Raw genomic sequence first — 20,333 nt, forward strand, 5'->3', positions numbered from 1 at the left:
AAACATCAATTTTATAGATTTGAGCGAAAGTCAAATTATATTGTTATTGCAGAATTGACATATTCATATAACCTAAAAAATTGCACTTTCCAAGTTTAAAAGTCGATTTTGTTGTAAATTGTATGTCAATTGCATGATTACTGTACTGCTTAAGCTGAAAAACATGAATTTCACTAATTTCAGCGAAAGTCAAATTATATTGTTATTGCAGGATTAACAAATTAATATTACCGAAAAAGTTGCACTTTCTTAGGTTTAGACTCAAAGTCGATTTTCTTTTAAATTGTATGTCAATTGCGTGAGCACTGTACTGCTTAAGCCGACAAACATGAATTTTACTGATTTGAGCGAAAGTCAAATTATATTGTTATTGCAGGATTAACAAATTAATATTACCGAAAAAGTTGCACTTTCTTAGGTTTAGGCTCAAAGTCAATTCTCTTGTAAATTGTATGTTAATCACTTGAGCACTGTACCGCATAAGGCGAAAAACATCAATTTTATAGATTTGAGCGAAAGTTAAATTATATTGTTATTGCAGAATTGACATATTCATATAACCTAAAAAATTGCACTTTCCAAGTTTAAAAGTCGATTTTCTTGTAAATTGTATGTCAATTGCATGATTACTGTACTGCTTAAGCTGAAAAACATGAATTGATTTGAGCGAAAGCCAAATTATATTGTTATTGCAGGATTAACAAATTAATATTACCGAAAAAGTTGCACTTTCTTAGGTTTAGGCTCAAAGTCAATTCTCTTGTAAATTGTATGTTAATCACTTGAGCACTGTACCGCATAAGCCGAAAAACATCAATTTTATAGATTTGAGCGAAAGTTAAATTATATTGTTATTGCAGAATTGACATATTCATATAACCGAAAAAGTTGCACTTTCTTAGGTTTAGACTCAAAGTCGATTTTCTTTTAAATTGTATGTCAATTGCGTGAGCACTGTACCGCATAAGCCGAAAAACATCAATTTTATAGATTTGAGCGAAAGTTAAATTATATTGGTATTGCAGAATTGACATATTCATATAACCGAAAAAGTTGCACTTTCTTAGGTTTAGACTTAAAGTCGATTTTCTTGTAAATTGTATGTCAATTGCGTGAGCACTGTACTGCTTAAGCCAAAAACATGAATTGATTTGAGCGAAAGCCAAATTATATTGTTATTGCAGGATTAACAAATTAATATTACCGAAAAAGTTGCACTTTCTTAGGTTTAGGCTCAAAGTCAATTCTCTTGTAAATTGTATGTTAATCACTTGAGCACTGTACCGCATAAGCCAAAAAACATCAATTTTATAGATTTGAGCGAAAGTTAAATTATATTGTTATTGCAGAATTGACATATTCATATAACCTAAAAAATTGCACTTTCCAAGTTGAAAAGTCGATTTTCTTGTAAATTGTATGTCAATTGCATGATTACTGTACTGCTTAAGCTGAAAAACATGAATTTCACTGATTTGAGCGAAAGTCAAATTATATTTTTATTGCAGGATTAACAAATTAATATTACCGAAAAAGTTGCACTTTCTTAGGTTTAGACTCAAAGTCGATTTTCTTTTAAATTGTATGTCAATTGCGTGAGCACTGTACTGCTTAAGCCGACAAACATGAATTTTACTGATTTGAGCGAAAGTCAAATTATATTGTTATTGCAGGATTAACAAATTAATATTACCGAAAAAGTTGCACTTTCTTAGGTTTAGGCTCAAAGTCAATTCTCTTGTAAATTGTATGTTAATCACTTGAGCACTGTACCGCATAAGCCGAAAAACATCAATTTTATAGATTTGAGCGAAAGTTAAATTATATTGTTATTGCAGAATTGACATATTCATATAACCTAAAAAATTGCACTTTCCAAGTTGAAAAGTCGATTTTCTTGTAAATTGTATGTCAATTGCATGATTACTGTACTGGTTAAGCTGAAAAACATGAATTTCACTGATTTGAGCGAAAGTCAAATTATATTTTTATTGCAGGATTAACAAATTAATATTACCGAAAAAGTTGCACTTTCTTAGGTTTAGACTCAAAGTCGATTTTCTTTTAAATTGTATGTCAATTGCGTGAGCACTGTACTGCTTAAGCCGACAAACATGAACTTTACTGATTTGAGCGAAAGTCAAATTATATTGTTATTGCAGGATTAACAAATTAATATTACCGAAAAAGTTGCACTTTCTTAGGTTTAGGCTCAAAGTCAATTCTCTTGTAAATTGTATGTTAATCACTTGAGCACTGTACCGCATAAGCCGAAAAACATCAATTTTATAGATTTGAGCGAAAGTTAAATTATATTGTTATTGCAGAATTGACATATTCATATAACCTAAAAAATTGCACTTTCCAAGTTTAAAAGTCGATTTTGTTGTAAATTGTATGTCAATTGCATGATTACTGTACTGCTTAAGCTGAAAAACATGAATTTCACTAATTTCAGCGAAAGTCAAATTATATTGTTATTGCAGGATTAACAAATTAATATTACCGAAAAAGTTGCACTTTCTTAGGTTTAGACTCAAAGTCGATTTTCTTTTAAATTGTATGTCAATTGCGTGAGCACTGTACTGCTTAAGCCGACAAACATGAATTTTACTGATTTGAGCGAAAGTCAAATTATATTGTTATTGCAGGATTAACAAATTAATATTACCGAAAAAGTTGCACTTTCTTAGGTTTAGGCTCAAAGTCAATTCTCTTGTAAATTGTATGTTAATCACTTGAGCACTGTACCGCATAAGGCGAAAAACATCAATTTTATAGATTTGAGCGAAAGTTAAATTATATTGTTATTGCAGAATTGACATATTCATATAACCTAAAAAATTGCACTTTCCAAGTTTAAAAGTCGATTTTCTTGTAAATTGTATGTCAATTGCATGATTACTGTACTGCTTAAGCTGAAAAACATGAATTTCACTGATTTGAGCGAAAGTCAAATTATATTTTTATTGCAGGATTAACAAATTAATATTACCGAAAAAGTTGCACTTTCTTAGGTTTAGACTCAAAGTCGATTTTCTTTTAAATTGTATGTGAATTGCGTGAGCACTGTACTGCTTAAGCCGACAAACATGAATTTTACTGATTTGAGCGAAAGTCAAATTATATTGTTATTGCAGGATTAACAAATTAATATTACCGAAAAAGTTGCACTTTCTTAGGTTTAGGCTCAAAGTCAATTCTCTTGTAAATTGTATGTTACTCACTTGAGCACTGTACCGCATAAGCCGAAAAACATCAATTTTATAGATTTGAGCGAAAGTTAAATTATATTGTTATTGCAGAATTGACATATTCATATAACCGAAAAAGTTGCACTTTCTTAGGTTTAGACTCAAAGTCGATTTTCTTTTAAATTGTATGTCAATTGCGTGAGCACTGTACCGCATAAGCCGAAAAACATCAATTTTATAGATTTGAGCGAAAGTTAAATTATATTGGTATTGCACAATTGACATATTCATATAACCGAAAAAGTTGCACTTTCTTAGGTTTAGACTTAAAGTCGATTTTCTTGTAAATTGTATGTCAATTGCGTGAGCATAAGCCGAAAAACATCAATTTTATAGATTTGAGCGAAAGTCAAATTATATTGTTATTGCAGAATTGACATATTCATATAACCTAAAAAATTGCACTTTCCAAGTTTAAAAGTCGATTTTGTTGTAAATTGTATGTCAATTGCATGATTACTGTACTGCTTAAGCTGAAAAACATGAATTTCACTAATTTCAGCGAAAGTCAAATTATATTGTTATTGCAGGATTAACAAATTAATATTACCGAAAAAGTTGCACTTTCTTAGGTTTAGACTCAAAGTCGATTTTCTTTTAAATTGTATGTCAATTGCGTGAGCACTGTACTGCTTAAGCCGACAAACATGAATTTTACTGATTTGAGCGAAAGTCAAATTATATTGTTATTGCAGGATTAACAAATTAATATTACCGAAAAAGTTGCACTTTCTTAGGTTTAGGCTCAAAGTCAATTCTCTTGTAAATTGTATGTTAATCACTTGAGCACTGTACCGCATAAGGCGAAAAACATCAATTTTATAGATTTGAGCGAAAGTTAAATTATATTGTTATTGCAGAATTGACATATTCATATAACCTAAAAAATTGCACTTTCTTAGGTTTAGACTCAAAGTCGATTTTCTTTTAAATTGTATGTCAATTGCGTGAGCACTGTACCGCATAAGCCGAAAAACATCAATTTTATAGATTTGAGCGAAAGTTAAATTATATTGGTATTGCAGAATTGACATATTCATATAACCGAAAAAGTTGCACTTTCTTAGGTTTAGACTTAAAGTCGATTTTCTTGTAAATTGTATGTCAATTGCGTGAGCACTGTACTGCTTAAGCCAAAAACATGAATTGATTTGAGCGAAAGCCAAATTATATTGTTATTGCAGGATTAACAAATTAATATTACCGAAAAAGTTGCACTTTCTTAGGTTTAGGCTCAAAGTCAATTCTCTTGTAAATTGTATGTTAATCACTTGAGCACTGTACCGCATAAGCCAAAAAACATCAATTTTATAGATTTGAGCGAAAGTTAAATTATATTGTTATTGCAGAATTGACATATTCATATAACCTAAAAAATTGCACTTTCCAAGTTGAAAAGTCGATTTTCTTGTAAATTGTATGTCAATTGCATGATTACTGTACTGCTTAAGCTGAAAAACATGAATTTCACTGATTTGAGCGAAAGTCAAATTATATTTTTATTGCAGGATTAACAAATTAATATTACCGAAAAAGTTGCACTTTCTTAGGTTTAGACTCAAAGTCGATTTTCTTTTAAATTGTATGTGAATTGCGTGAGCACTGTACTGCTTAAGCCGACAAACATGAATTTTACTGATTTGAGCGAAAGTCAAATTATATTGTTATTGCAGGATTAACAAATTAATATTACCGAAAAAGTTGCACTTTCTTAGGTTTAGGCTCAAAGTCAATTCTCTTGTAAATTGTATGTTAATCACTTGAGCACTGTACCGCATAAGCCGAAAAACATCAATTTTATAGATTTGAGCGAAAGTTAAATTATATTGTTATTGCAGAATTGACATATTCATATAACCTAAAAAATTGCACTTTCCAAGTTGAAAAGTCGATTTTCTTGTAAATTGTATGTCAATTGCATGATTACTGTACTGGTTAAGCTGAAAAACATGAATTTCACTGATTTGAGCGAAAGTCAAATTATATTTTTATTGCAGGATTAACAAATTAATATTACCGAAAAAGTTGCACTTTCTTAGGTTTAGACTCAAAGTCGATTTTCTTTTAAATTGTATGTCAATTGCGTGAGCACTGTACTGCTTAAGCCGACAAACATGAACTTTACTGATTTGAGCGAAAGTCAAATTATATTGTTATTGCAGGATTAACAAATTAATATTACCGAAAAAGTTGCACTTTCTTAGGTTTAGGCTCAAAGTCAATTCTCTTGTAAATTGTATGTTAATCACTTGAGCACTGTACCGCATAAGCCGAAAAACATCAATTTTATAGATTTGAGCGAAAGTTAAATTATATTGTTATTGCAGAATTGACATATTCATATAACCTAAAAAATTGCACTTTCCAAGTTTAAAAGTCGATTTTGTTGTAAATTGTATGTCAATTGCATGATTACTGTACTGCTTAAGCTGAAAAACATGAATTTCACTAATTTCAGCGAAAGTCAAATTATATTGTTATTGCAGGATTAACAAATTAATATTACCGAAAAAGTTGCACTTTCTTAGGTTTAGACTCAAATTCGATTTTCTTTTAAATTGTATGTCAATTGCGTGAGCACTGTACTGCTTAAGCCGACAAACATGAATTTTACTGATTTGAGCGAAAGTCAAATTATATTGTTATTGCAGGATTAACAAATTAATATTACCGAAAAAGTTGCACTTTCTTAGGTTTAGGCTCAAAGTCAATTCTCTTGTAAATTGTATGTTAATCACTTGAGCACTGTACCGCATAAGGCGAAAAACATCAATTTTATAGATTTGAGCGAAAGTTAAATTATATTGTTATTGCAGAATTGACATATTCATATAACCTAAAAAATTGCACTTTCCAAGTTTAAAAGTCGATTTTCTTGTAAATTGTATGTCAATTGCATGATTACTGTACTGCTTAAGCTGAAAAACATGAATTTCACTGATTTGAGCGAAAGTCAAATTATATTTTTATTGCAGGATTAACAAATTAATATTACCGAAAAAGTTGCACTTTCTTAGGTTTAGACTCAAAGTCGATTTTCTTTTAAATTGTATGTGAATTGCGTGAGCACTGTACTGCTTAAGCCGACAAACATGAATTTTACTGATTTGAGCGAAAGTCAAATTATATTGTTATTGCAGGATTAACAAATTAATATTACCGAAAAAGTTGCACTTTCTTAGGTTTAGGCTCAAAGTCAATTCTCTTGTAAATTGTATGTTACTCACTTGAGCACTGTACCGCATAAGCCGAAAAACATCAATTTTATAGATTTGAGCGAAAGTTAAATTATATTGTTATTGCAGAATTGACATATTCATATAACCGAAAAAGTTGCACTTTCTTAGGTTTAGACTCAAAGTCGATTTTCTTTTAAATTGTATGTCAATTGCGTGAGCACTGTACCGCATAAGCCGAAAAACATCAATTTTATAGATTTGAGCGAAAGTTAAATTATATTGGTATTGCACAATTGACATATTCATATAACCGAAAAAGTTGCACTTTCTTAGGTTTAGACTTAAAGTCGATTTTCTTGTAAATTGTATGTCAATTGCGTGAGCACTGTACTGCTTAAGCCAAAAACATGAATTGATTTGAGCGAAAGCCAAATTATATTGTTATTGCAGGATTAACAAATTAATATTACCGAAAAAGTTGCACTTTCTTAGGTTAAGGCTCAAAGTCAATTCTCTTGTAAATTGTATGTTAATCACTTGAGCACTGTACCGCATAAGCCAAAAAACATCAATTTTATAGATTTGAGCGAAAGTTAAATTATATTGTTATTGCAGAATTGACATATTCATATAACCTAAAAAATTGCACTTTCCAAGTTGAAAAGTCGATTTTCTTGTAAATTGTATGTCAATTGCATGATTACTGTACTGCTTAAGCTGAAAAACATGAATTTCACTGATTTGAGCGAAAGTCAAATTATATTTTTATTGCAGGATTAACAAATTAATATTACCGAAAAAGTTGCACTTTCTTAGGTTTAGACTCAAAGTCGATTTTCTTTTAAATTGTATGTCAATTGCGTGAGCACTGTACTGCTTAAGCCGACAAACATGAATTTTACTGATTTGAGCGAAAGTCAAATTATATTGTTATTGCAGGATTAACAAATTAATATTACCGAAAAAGTTGCACTTTCTTAGGTTTAGGCTCAAAGTCAATTCTCTTGTAAATTGTATGTTAATCACTTGAGCACTGTACCGCATAAGCCAAAAAACATCAATTTTATAGATTTGAGCGAAAGTTAAATTATATTGTTATTGCAGAATTGACATATTCATATAACCTAAAAAATTGCACTTTCCAAGTTGAAAAGTCGATTTTCTTGTAAATTGTATGTCAATTGCATGATTACTGTACTGCTTAAGCTGAAAAACATGAATTTCACTGATTTGAGCGAAAGTCAAATTATATTTTTATTGCAGGATTAACAAATTAATATTACCGAAAAAGTTGCACTTTCTTAGGTTTAGACTCAAAGTCGATTTTCTTTTAAATTGTATGTCAATTGCGTGAGCACTGTACTGCTTAAGCCGACAAACATGAATTTTACTGATTTGAGCGAAAGTCAAATTATATTGTTATTGCAGGATTAACAAATTAATATTACCGAAAAAGTTGCACTTTCTTAGGTTTAGGCTCAAAGTCAATTCTCTTGTAAATTGTATGTTAATCACTTGAGCACTGTACCGCATAAGCCGAAAAACATCAATTTTATAGATTTGAGCGAAAGTTAAATTATATTGTTATTGCAGAAATGACATATTCATATAACCTAAAAAATTGCACTTTCCAAGTTTAAAAGTCGATTTTCTTGTAAATTGTATGTCAATTGCATGATTACTGTACTGCTTAAGCTGAAAAACATGAATTTCACTGATTTGAGCGAAAGTCAAATTATATTTTTATTGCAGGATTAACAAATTAATATTACCGAAAAAGTTGCACTTTCGTAGGTTTAGACTCAAAGTCGATTTTCTTTTAAATTGTATGTCAATTGCGTGAGCACTGTACTGCTTAAGCCGACAAACATGAATTTTACTGATTTGAGCGAAAGTCAAATTATATTGTTATTGCAGGATTAACAAATTAATATTACCGAAAAAGTTGCACTTTCTTAGGTTTAGGCTCAAAGTCAATTCTCTTGTAAATTGTATGTTAATCACTTGAGCACTGTACCGCATAAGCCGAAAAACATCAATTTTATAGATTTGAGCGAAAGTTAAATTATATTGTTATTGCAGAATTGACATATTCATATAACCTAAAAAATTGCACTTTCCAAGTTGAAAAGTCGATTTTCTTGTAAATTGTATGTCAATTGCATGATTACTGTACTGCTTAAGCTGAAAAACATGAATTTCACTGATTTGAGCGAAAGTCAAATTATATTTTTATTGCAGGATTAACAAATTAATATTACCGAAAAAGTTGCACTTTCTTAGGTTTAGACTCAAAGTCGATTTTCTTTTAAATTGTATGTCAATTGCGTGAGCACTGTACTGCTTAAGCCGACAAACATGAACTTTACTGATTTGAGCGAAAGTCAAATTATATTGTTATTGCAGGATTAACAAATTAATATTACCGAAAAAGTTGCACTTTCTTAGGTTTAGGCTCAAAGTCAATTCTCTTGTAAATTGTATGTTAATCACTTGAGCACTGTACCGCATAAGCCGAAAAACATCAATTTTATAGATTTGAGCGAAAGTTAAATTATATTGTTATTGCAGAATTGACATATTCATATAACCTAAAAAATTGCACTTTCCAAGTTTAAAAGTCGATTTTGTTGTAAATTGTATGTCAATTGCATGATTACTGTACTGCTAAAGCTGAAAAACATGAATTTCACTAATTTCAGCGAAAGTCAAATTATATTGTTATTGCAGGATTAACAAATTAATATTACCGAAAAAGTTGCACTTTCTTAGGTTTAGACTCAAAGTCGATTTTCTTTTAAATTGTATGTCAATTGCGTGAGCACTGTACTGCTTAAGCCGACAAACATGAATTTTACTGATTTGAGCGAAAGTCAAATTATATTGTTATTGCAGGATTAACAAATTAATATTACCGAAAAAGTTGCACTTTCTTAGGTTTAGGCTCAAAGTCAATTCTCTTGTAAATTGTATGTTAATCACTTGAGCACTGTACCGCATAAGGCGAAAAACATCAATTTTATAGATTTGAGCGAAAGTTAAATTATATTGTTATTGCAGAATTGACATATTCATATAACCTAAAAAATTGCACTTTCCAAGTTTAAAAGTCGATTTTCTTGTAAATTGTATGTCAATTGCATGATTACTGTACTGCTTAAGCTGAAAAACATGAATTTCACAGATTTGAGCGAAAGTCAAATTATATTTTTATTGCAGGATTAACAAATTAATATTACCGAAAAAGTTGCACTTTCTTAGGTTTAGACTCAAAGTAGATTTTCTTTTAAATTGTATGTGAATTGCGTGAGCACTGTACTGTTTAAGCCGACAAACATGAATTTTACTGATTTCAGCGAAAGTCAAATTATATTGTTATTGCAGGATTAACAAATTAATATTACCGAAAAAGTTGCACTTTCTTAGGTTTAGGCTCAAAGTCAATTCTCGTGTAAATTGTATGTTAATCACTTGAGCACTGTACCGCATAAGCCGAAAAACATCAATTTTATACATTTGAGCGAAAGTTAAATTATATTGTTATTGCAGAATTGACATATTCATATAACCTAAAAAATTGCACTTTCCAAGTTTAAAAGTCGATTTTCTTGTAAATTGTATGTCAATTGCATGATTACTGTACTGCTTAAGCTGAAAAACATGAATTTCACTGATTTGAGCGAAAGTCAAATTATATTTTTATTGCAGGATTAACAAATTAATATTACCGAAAAAGTTGCACTTTCGTAGGTTTAGACTCAAAGTCGATTTTCTTTTAAATTGTATGTCAATTGCGTGAGCACTGTACTGCTTAAGCCGACAAACATGAATTTTACTGATTTGAGCGAAAGTCAAATTATATTGTTATTGCAGGATTAACAAATTAATATTACCGAAAAAGTTGCACTTTCTTAGGTTTAGGCTCAAAGTCAATTCTCTTGTAAATTGTATGTTAATCACTTGAGCACTGTACCGCATAAGCCGAAAAACATCAATTTTATAGATTTGAGCGAAAGTTAAATTATATTGTTATTGCAGAATTGACATATTCATATAACCTAAAAAATTGCACTTTCCAAGTTGAAAAGTCGATTTTCTTGTAAATTGTATGTCAATTGCATGATTTCTGTACTGCTTAAGCTGAAAAACATGAATTTCACTGATTTGAGCGAAAGTCAAATTATATTTTTATTGCAGGATTAACAAATTAATATTACCGAAAAAGTTGCACTTTCTTAGGTTTAGACTCAAAGTCGATTTTCTTTTAAATTGTATGTCAATTGCGTGAGCACTGTACTGCTTAAGCCGACAAACATGAATTTTACTGATTTGAGCGAAAGTCAAATTATATTGTTATTGCAGGATTAACAAATTAATATTACCGAAAAAGTTGCACTTTCTTAGGTTTAGGCTCAAAGTCAATTCTCTTGTAAATTGTATGTTAATCACTTGAGCACTGTACCGCATAAGCCGAAAAACATCAATTTTATAGATTTGAGCGAAAGTTAAATTATATTGTTATTGCAGAATTGACATATTCATATAACCTAAAAAATTGCACTTTCCAAGTTTAAAAGTCGATTTTCTTGTAAATTGTATGTCAATTGCATGATTACTGTACTGCTTAAGCTGAAAAACATGAATTTCACTGATTTGAGCGAAAGTCAAATTATATTTTTATTGCAGGATTAACAAATTAATATTACCGAAAAAGTTGCACTTTCGTAGGTTTAGACTCAAAGTCGATTTTCTTTTAAATTGTATGTTAATTGCGTGAGCACTGTACTGCTTAAGCCGACAAACATGAATTTTACTGATTTGAGCGAAAGTCAAATTATATTGTTATTGCAGGATTAACAAATTAATATTACCGAAAAAGTTGCACTTTCTTAGGTTTAGGCTCAAAGTCAATTCTCTTGTAAATTGTATGTTAATCACTTGAGCACTGTACCGCATAAGCCGAAAAACATCAATTTTATAGATTTGAGCGAAAGTTAAATTATATTGTTATTGCAGAATTGACATATTCATATAACCTAAAAAATTGCACTTTCCAAGTTGAAAAGTCGATTTTCTTGTAAATTGTATGTCAATTGCATGATTACTGTACTGCTTAAGCTGAAAAACATGAATTTCACTGATTTGAGCGAAAGTCAAATTATATTTTTATTGCAGGATTAACAAATTAATATTACCGAAAAAGTTGCACTTTCTTAGGTTTAGACTCAAAGTCGATTTTCTTTTAAATTGTATGTCAATTGCGTGAGCACTGTACTGCTTAAGCCGACAAACATGAATTTTACTGATTTGAGCGAAAGTCAAATTATATTGTTATTGCAGGATTAACAAATTAATATTACCGAAAAAGTTGCACTTTCTTAGGTTTAGGCTCAAAGTCAATTCTCTTGTAAATTGTATGTTAATCACTTGAGCACTGTACCGCATAAGCCGAAAAACATCAATTTTATAGATTTGAGCGAAAGTTAAATTATATTGTTATTGCAGAATTGACATATTCATATAACCTTAAAAATTGCACTTTCCAAGTTTAAAAGTCGATTTTGTTGTAAATTGTATGTCAATTGCATGATTACTGTACTGCTTAAGCTGAAAAACATGAATTTCACTAATTTCAGCGAAAGTCAAATTATATTGTTATTGCAGGATTAACAAATTAATATTACCGAAAAAGTTGCACTTTCTTAGGTTTAGACTCAAAGTCGATTTTCTTTTAAATTGTATGTCAATTGCGTGAGCACTGTACTGCTTAAGCCAAAAACATGAATTGTACTGATTTGAGCGAAAGCCAAATTATATTGTTATTGCAGGATTAACAAATTAATATTACCGAAAAAGTTGCACTTTCTTAGGTTTAGGCTCAAAGTCAATTCTCTTGTAAATTGTATGTTAATCACTTGAGCACTGTACCGCATAAGCCGAAAAACATCAATTTTATAGATTTGAGCGAAAGTTAAATTATATTGTTATTGCAGAATTGACATATTCATATAACCTAAAAAATTGCACTTTCCAAGTTTAAAAGTCGATTTTGTTGTAAATTGTATGTCAATTGCACGATTACTGTACTGCTTAAGCTGAAAAACATGAATTTCACTAATTTCAGCTAAAGTCAAATTATATTGTTATTGCAGGATTAACAAATTAATATTACCGAAAAAGTTGCACTTTCTTAGGTTTAGACTCAAAGTCGATTTTCTTTTAAATTGTATGTCAATTGCGTGAGCACTGTACTGCTTAAGCCGACAAACATGAATTTTACTGATTTGAGCGAAAGTCAAATTATATTGTTATTGCAGGATTAACAAATTAATATTACCGAAAAAATTGCACTTTCTTAGGTTTAGGCTCAAAGTCAATTCTCTTGTAAATTGTATGTTAATCACTTGAGCACTGTACCGCATAAGCCGAAAAACATCAATTTTATACATTTGAGCGAAAGTTAAATTATATTGTTATTGCAGAATTGACATATTCATATAACCTAAAAAATTGCACTTTCCAAGTTTAAAAGTCGATTTTCTTGTAAATTGTATGTCAATTGCATGATTACTGTACTGCTTAAGCTGAAAAACATGAATTTCACTGATTTGAGCGAAAGTCAAATTATATTTTTATTGCAGGATTAACAAATTAATATTACCGAAAAAGTTGCACTTTCGTAGGTTTAGACTCAAAGTCGATTTTCTTTTAAATTGTATGTCAATTGCGTGAGCACTGTACTGCTTAAGCCGACAAACATGAATTTTACTGATTTGAGCGAAAGTCAAATTATATTGTTATTGCAGGATTAACAAATTAATATTACCGAAAAAGTTGCACTTTCTTAGGTTTAGGCTCAAAGTCAATTCTCTTGTAAATTGTATGTTAATCACTTGAGCACTGTACCGCATAAGCCGAAAAACATCAATTTTATAGATTTGAGCGAAAGTTAAATTATATTGTTATTGCAGAATTGACATATTCATATAACCTAAAAAATTGCACTTTCCAAGTTGAAAAGTCGATTTTCTTGTAAATTGTATGTCAATTGCATGATTTCTGTACTGCTTAAGCTGAAAAACATGAATTTCACTGATTTGAGCGAAAGTCAAATTATATTTTTATTGCAGGATTAACAAATTAATATTACCGAAAAAGTTGCACTTTCTTAGGTTTAGACTCAAAGTCGATTTTCTTTTAAATTGTATGTCAATTGCGTGAGCACTGTACTGCTTAAGCCGACAAACATGAATTTTACTGATTTGAGCGAAAGTCAAATTATATTGTTATTGCAGGATTAACAAATTAATATTACCGAAAAAGTTGCACTTTCTTAGGTTTAGGCTCAAAGTCAATTCTCTTGTAAATTGTATGTTAATCACTTGAGCACTGTACCGCATAAGCCGAAAAACATCAATTTTATAGATTTGAGCGAAAGTTAAATTATATTGTTATTGCAGAATTGACATATTCATATAACCTAAAAAATTGCACTTTCCAAGTTTAAAAGTCGATTTTCTTGTAAATTGTATGTCAATTGCATGATTACTGTACTGCTTAAGCTGAAAAACATGAATTTCACTGATTTGAGCGAAAGTCAAATTATATTTTTATTGCAGGATTAACAAATTAATATTACCGAAAAAGTTGCACTTTCGTAGGTTTAGACTCAAAGTCGATTTTCTTTTAAATTGTATGTTAATTGCGTGAGCACTGTACTGCTTAAGCCGACAAACATGAATTTTACTGATTTGAGCGAAAGTCAAATTATATTGTTATTGCAGGATTAACAAATTAATATTACCGAAAAAGTTGCACTTTCTTAGGTTTAGGCTCAAAGTCAATTCTCTTGTAAATTGTATGTTAATCACTTGAGCACTGTACCGCATAAGCCGAAAAACATCAATTTTATAGATTTGAGCGAAAGTTAAATTATATTGTTATTGCAGAATTGACATATTCATATAACCTAAAAAATTGCACTTTCCAAGTTGAAAAGTCGATTTTCTTGTAAATTGTATGTCAATTGCATGATTACTGTACTGCTTAAGCTGAAAAACATGAATTTCACTGATTTGAGCGAAAGTCAAATTATATTTTTATTGCAGGATTAACAAATTAATATTACCGAAAAAGTTGCACTTTCTTAGGTTTAGACTCAAAGTCGATTTTCTTTTAAATTGTATGTCAATTGCGTGAGCACTGTACTGCTTAAGCCGACAAACATGAATTTTACTGATTTGAGCGAAAGTCAAATTATATTGTTATTGCAGGATTAACAAATTAATATTACCGAAAAAGTTGCACTTTCTTAGGTTTAGGCTCAAAGTCAATTCTCTTGTAAATTGTATGTTAATCACTTGAGCACTGTACCGCATAAGCCGAAAAACATCAATTTTATAGATTTGAGCGAAAGTTAAATTATATTGTTATTGCAGAATTGACATATTCATATAACCTTAAAAATTGCACTTTCCAAGTTTAAAAGTCGATTTTGTTGTAAATTGTATGTCAATTGCATGATTACTGTACTGCTTAAGCTGAAAAACATGAATTTCACTAATTTCAGCGAAAGTCAAATTATATTGTTATTGCAGGATTAACAAATTAATATTACCGAAAAAGTTGCACTTTCTTAGGTTTAGACTCAAAGTCGATTTTCTTTTAAATTGTATGTCAATTGCGTGAGCACTGTACTGCTTAAGCCAAAAACATGAATTGTACTGATTTGAGCGAAAGCCAAATTATATTGTTATTGCAGGATTAACAAATTAATATTACCGAAAAAGTTGCACTTTCTTAGGTTTAGGCTCAAAGTCAATTCTCTTGTAAATTGTATGTTAATCACTTGAGCACTGTACCGCATAAGCCGAAAAACATCAATTTTATAGATTTGAGCGAAAGTTAAATTATATTGTTATTGCAGAATTGACATATTCATATAACCTAAAAAATTGCACTTTCCAAGTTTAAAAGTCGATTTTGTTGTAAATTGTATGTCAATTGCACGATTACTGTACTGCTTAAGCTGAAAAACATGAATTTCACTAATTTCAGCTAAAGTCAAATTATATTGTTATTGCAGGATTAACAAATTAATATTACCGAAAAAGTTGCACTTTCTTAGGTTTAGACTCAAAGTCGATTTTCTTTTAAATTGTATGTCAATTGCGTGAGCACTGTACTGCTTAAGCCGACAAACATGAATTTTACTGATTTGAGCGAAAGTCAAATTATATTGTTATTGCAGGATTAACAAATTAATATTACCGAAAAAATTGCACTTTCTTAGGTTTAGGCTCAAAGTCAATTCTCTTGTAAATTGTATGTTAATCACTTGAGCACTGTACCGCATAAGGCGAAAAACATCAATTTTATAGATTTGAGCGAAAGTTAAATTATATTGTTATTGCAGAATTGACATATTCATATAACCGAAAAAATTGCACTTTCTTAGTTTTAGACTTAAAGTCGATTTTCTTGTAAATTGTATGTCAATTGCGTGAGCACTGTACTGCTTAAGCCAAAAACATGAATTGTACTGATTTGAGCGAAAGCCAAATTATATTGTTATTGCAGGATTAACAAATTAATATTACCGAAAAAGTTGCACTTTCTTAGGTTTAGGCTCAAAGTCAATTCTCTTGTAAATTGTATGTTAATCACTTGAGCACTGTACCGCATAAGCCGAAAAACATCAATTTTATAGATTTGAGCGAAAGTTAAATAACATTGTTATTGCAGAATTGACATATTCATATAACCGAAAAAATTGCACTTTCTTAGTTTTAGACTTAAAGTCGATTTTCTTGTAAATTGTATGTCAATTGCGTGAGCACTGTACTGCTTAAGCCAAAAGCATGAATTGTACTGATTTGAGCGAAAGCCAAATTATATTGTTATTGCAGCTTTAACAAATTAATATTACCGAAAAAGTTGCACTTTCTTAGGTTTAGGCTCAAAGTCAATTCTCTTGTAAATTGTATGTTAATCACTTGAGCACTGTACCGCATAAGCCGAAAAACATCAATTTTATAGATTTGAGCGAAAGTTAAATTATATTGTTATTGCAGAATTGACATATTCATATAACCTAAAAAATTGCACTTTCCAAGTTTAAAAGTCGATTTTGTTGTAAATTGTATGTCAATTGCACGATTACTGTACTGCTTAAGCTGAAAAACATGAATTTCACTAATTTCAGCTAAAGTCAAATTATATTGTTATTGCAGGATTAACAAATTAATATTACCGAAAAAGTTGCACTTTCTTAGGTTTAGACTCAAAGTCGATTTTCTTTTAAATTGTATGTCAATTGCGTGAGCACTGTACTGCTTAAGCCGACAAACATGAATTTTACTGATTTGAGCGAAAGTCAAATTATATTGTTATTGCAGGATTAACAAATTAATATTACCGAAAAAATTGCACTTTCTTAGGTTTAGGCTCAAAGTCAATTCTCTTGTAAATTGTATGTTAATCACTTGAGCACTGTACCGCATAAGGCGAAAAACATCAATTTTATAGATTTGAGCGAAAGTTAAATTATATTGTTATTGCAGAATTGACATATTCATATAACCGAAAAAATTGCACTTTCTTAGTTTTAGACTTAAAGTCGATTTTCTTGTAAATTGTATGTCAATTGCGTGAGCACTGTACTGCTTAAGCCAAAAACATGAATTGTACTGATTTGAGCGAAAGCCAAATTATATTGTTATTGCAGGATTAACAAATTAATATTACCGAAAAAGTTGCACTTTCTTAGGTTTAGGCTCAAAGTCAATTCTCTTGTAAATTGTATGTTAATCACTTGAGCACTGTACCGCATAAGCCGAAAAACATCAATTTTATAGATTTGAGCGAAAGTTAAATAACATTGTTATTGCAGAATTGACATATTCATATAACCGAAAAAATTGCACTTTCTTAGTTTTAGACTTAAAGTCGATTTTCTTGTAAATTGTATGTCAATTGCGTGAGCACTGTACTGCTTAAGCCAAAAGCATGAATTGTACTGATTTGAGCGAAAGCCAAATTATATTGTTATTGCAGCTTTAACAAATTAATATTACCGAAAAAGTTGCACTTTCTTAGGTTTAGGCTCAAAGTCAATTCTCTTGTAAATTGTATGTTAATCACTTGAGCACTGTACCGCATAAGGCGAAAAACATCAATTTTATAGATTTGAGCGAAAGTTAAATTATATTGTTATTGCAGAATTGACATATTCATATAACCGAAAAAATTGCACTTTCTTAGTTTTAGACTTAAAGTCGATTTTCTTGTAAATTGTATGTCAATTGCGTGAGCACTGTACTGCTTAAGCCAAAAACATGAATTGTACTGATTTGAGCGAAAGCCAAATTATATTGTTATTGCAGGATTAACAAATTAATATTACCGAAAAAGTTGCACTTTCTTAGGTTTAGGCTCAAAGTCAATTCTCTTGTAAATTGTATGTTAATCACTTGAGCACTGTACCGCATAAGCCGAAAAACATCAATTTTATAGATTTGAGCGAAAGTTAAATTATATTATTATTGCAGAATTGACATATTCATATAACCTAAAAAATTGCACTTTCTTAGGTTTAGACTCAAAGTCGATTTTCTTTTAAATTGTATGTCAATTGCGTGAGCACTGTACTGCTTAAGCCGACAAACATGAATTTTACTGATTTGAGCGAAAGTCAAATTATATTGTTATTGCAGGATTAACAAATTAATATTACCGAAAAAGTTGCACTTTCTTAGGTTTAGGCTCAAAGTCAATTCTCTTGTAAATTGTATGTTAATCACTTGAGCACTGTACCGCATAAGCCGAAAAACATCAATTTTATAGATTTGAGCGAAAGTTAAATTATATTGTTATTGCAGAATTGACATATTCATATAACCTAAAAAATTGCACTTTCCAAGTTTAAAAGTCGATTTTCTTGTAAATTGTATGTCAATTGCATGATTACTGTACTGCTTAAGCTGAAAAACATGAATTTCACTGATTTGAGCGAAAGTCAAATTATATTTTTATTGCAGGATTAACAAATTAATATTACCGAAAAAGTTGCACTTTCGTAGGTTTAGACTCAAAGTCGATTTTCTTTTAAATTGTATGTCAATTGCGTGAGCACTGTACTGCTTAAGCCGACAAACATGAATTTTACTGATTTGAGCGAAAGTCAAATTATATTGTTATTGCAGGATTAACAAATTAATATTACCGAAAAAGTTGCACTTTCTTAGGTTTAGGCTCAAAGTCAATTCTCTTGTAAATTGTATGTTAATCACTTGAGCACTGTACCGCATAAGCCGAAAAACATCAATTTTATAGATTTGAGCGAAAGTTAAATTATATTGTTATTGCAGAATTGACATATTCATATAACCTAAAAAATTGCACTTTCCAAGTTGAAAAGTCGATTTTCTTGTAAATTGTATGTCAATTGCATGATTACTGTACTGCTTAAGCTGAAAAACATGAATTTCACTGATTTGAGCGAAAGTCAAATTATATTTTTATTGCAGGATTAACAAATTAATATTACCGAAAAAGTTGCACTTTCTTAGGTTTAGACTCAAAGTCGATTTTCTTTTAAATTGTATGTCAATTGCGTGAGCACTGTACTGCTTAAGCCGACAAACATGAATTTTACTGATTTGAGCGAAAGTCAAATTATATTGTTATTGCAGGATTAACAAATTAATATTACCGAAAAAGTTGCACTTTCTTAGGTTTAGGCTCAAAGTCAATTCTCTTGTAAATTGTATGTTAATCACTTGAGCACTGTACCGCATAAGCCGAAAAACATCAATTTTATAGATTTGAGCGAAAGTTAAATTATATTGTTATTGCAGAATTGACATATTCATATAACCTAAAAAATTGCACTTTCCAAGTTTAAAAGTCGATTTTGTTGTAAATTGTATGTCAATTGCATGATTACTGTACTGCTTAAGCTGAAAAACATGAATTTCACTAATTTCAGCGAAAGTCAAATTATATTGTTATTGCAGGATTAACAAATTAATATTACCGAAAAAGTTGCACTTTCTTAGGTTTAGACTCAAAGTCGATTTTCTTTTAAATTGTATGTCAATTGCGTGAGCACTGTACTGCTTAAGCCAAAAACATGAATTGTACTGATTTGAGCGAAAGCCAAATTATATTGTTATTGCAGGATTAACAAATTAATATTACCGAAAAAGTTGCACTTTCTTAGGTTTAGGCTCAAAGTCAATTCTCTTGTAAATTGTATGTTAATCACTTGAGCACTGTACCGCATAAGCCGAAAAACATCAATTTTATAGATTTGAGCGAAAGTTAAATTATATTGTTATTGCAGAATTGACATATTCATATAACCTAAAAAATTGCACTTTCCAAGTTTAAAAGTCGATTTTGTTGTAAATTGTATGTCAATTGCACGATTACTGTACTGCTTAAGCTGAAAAACATGAATTTCACTAATTTCAGCGAAAGTCAAATTATATTGTTATTGCAGGATTAACAAATTAATATTACCGAAAAAGTTGCACTTTCTTAGGTTTAGACTCAAAGTCGATTTTCTTTTAAATTGTATGTCAATTGCGTGAGCACTGTACTGCTTAAGCCGACAAACATGAATTTTACTGATTTGAGCGAAAGTCAAATTATATTGTTATTGCAGGATTAACAAATTAATATTACCGAAAAAATTGCACTTTCTTAGGTTTAGGCTCAAAGTCAATTCTCTTGTAAATTGTATGTTAATCACTTGAGCACTGTACCGCATAAGGCGAAAAACATCAATTTTATAGATTTGAGCGAAAGTTAAATTATATTGTTATTGCAGAATTGACATATTCATATAACCGAAAAAATTGCACTTTCTTAGTTTTAGACTTAAAGTCGATTTTCT

This window comes from Bactrocera oleae, chromosome 3, assembly GCF_042242935.1.
Source record: "Bactrocera oleae isolate idBacOlea1 chromosome 3, idBacOlea1, whole genome shotgun sequence".
In the NCBI taxonomy this organism is placed as follows: domain Eukaryota; kingdom Metazoa; phylum Arthropoda; class Insecta; order Diptera; family Tephritidae; genus Bactrocera; species Bactrocera oleae.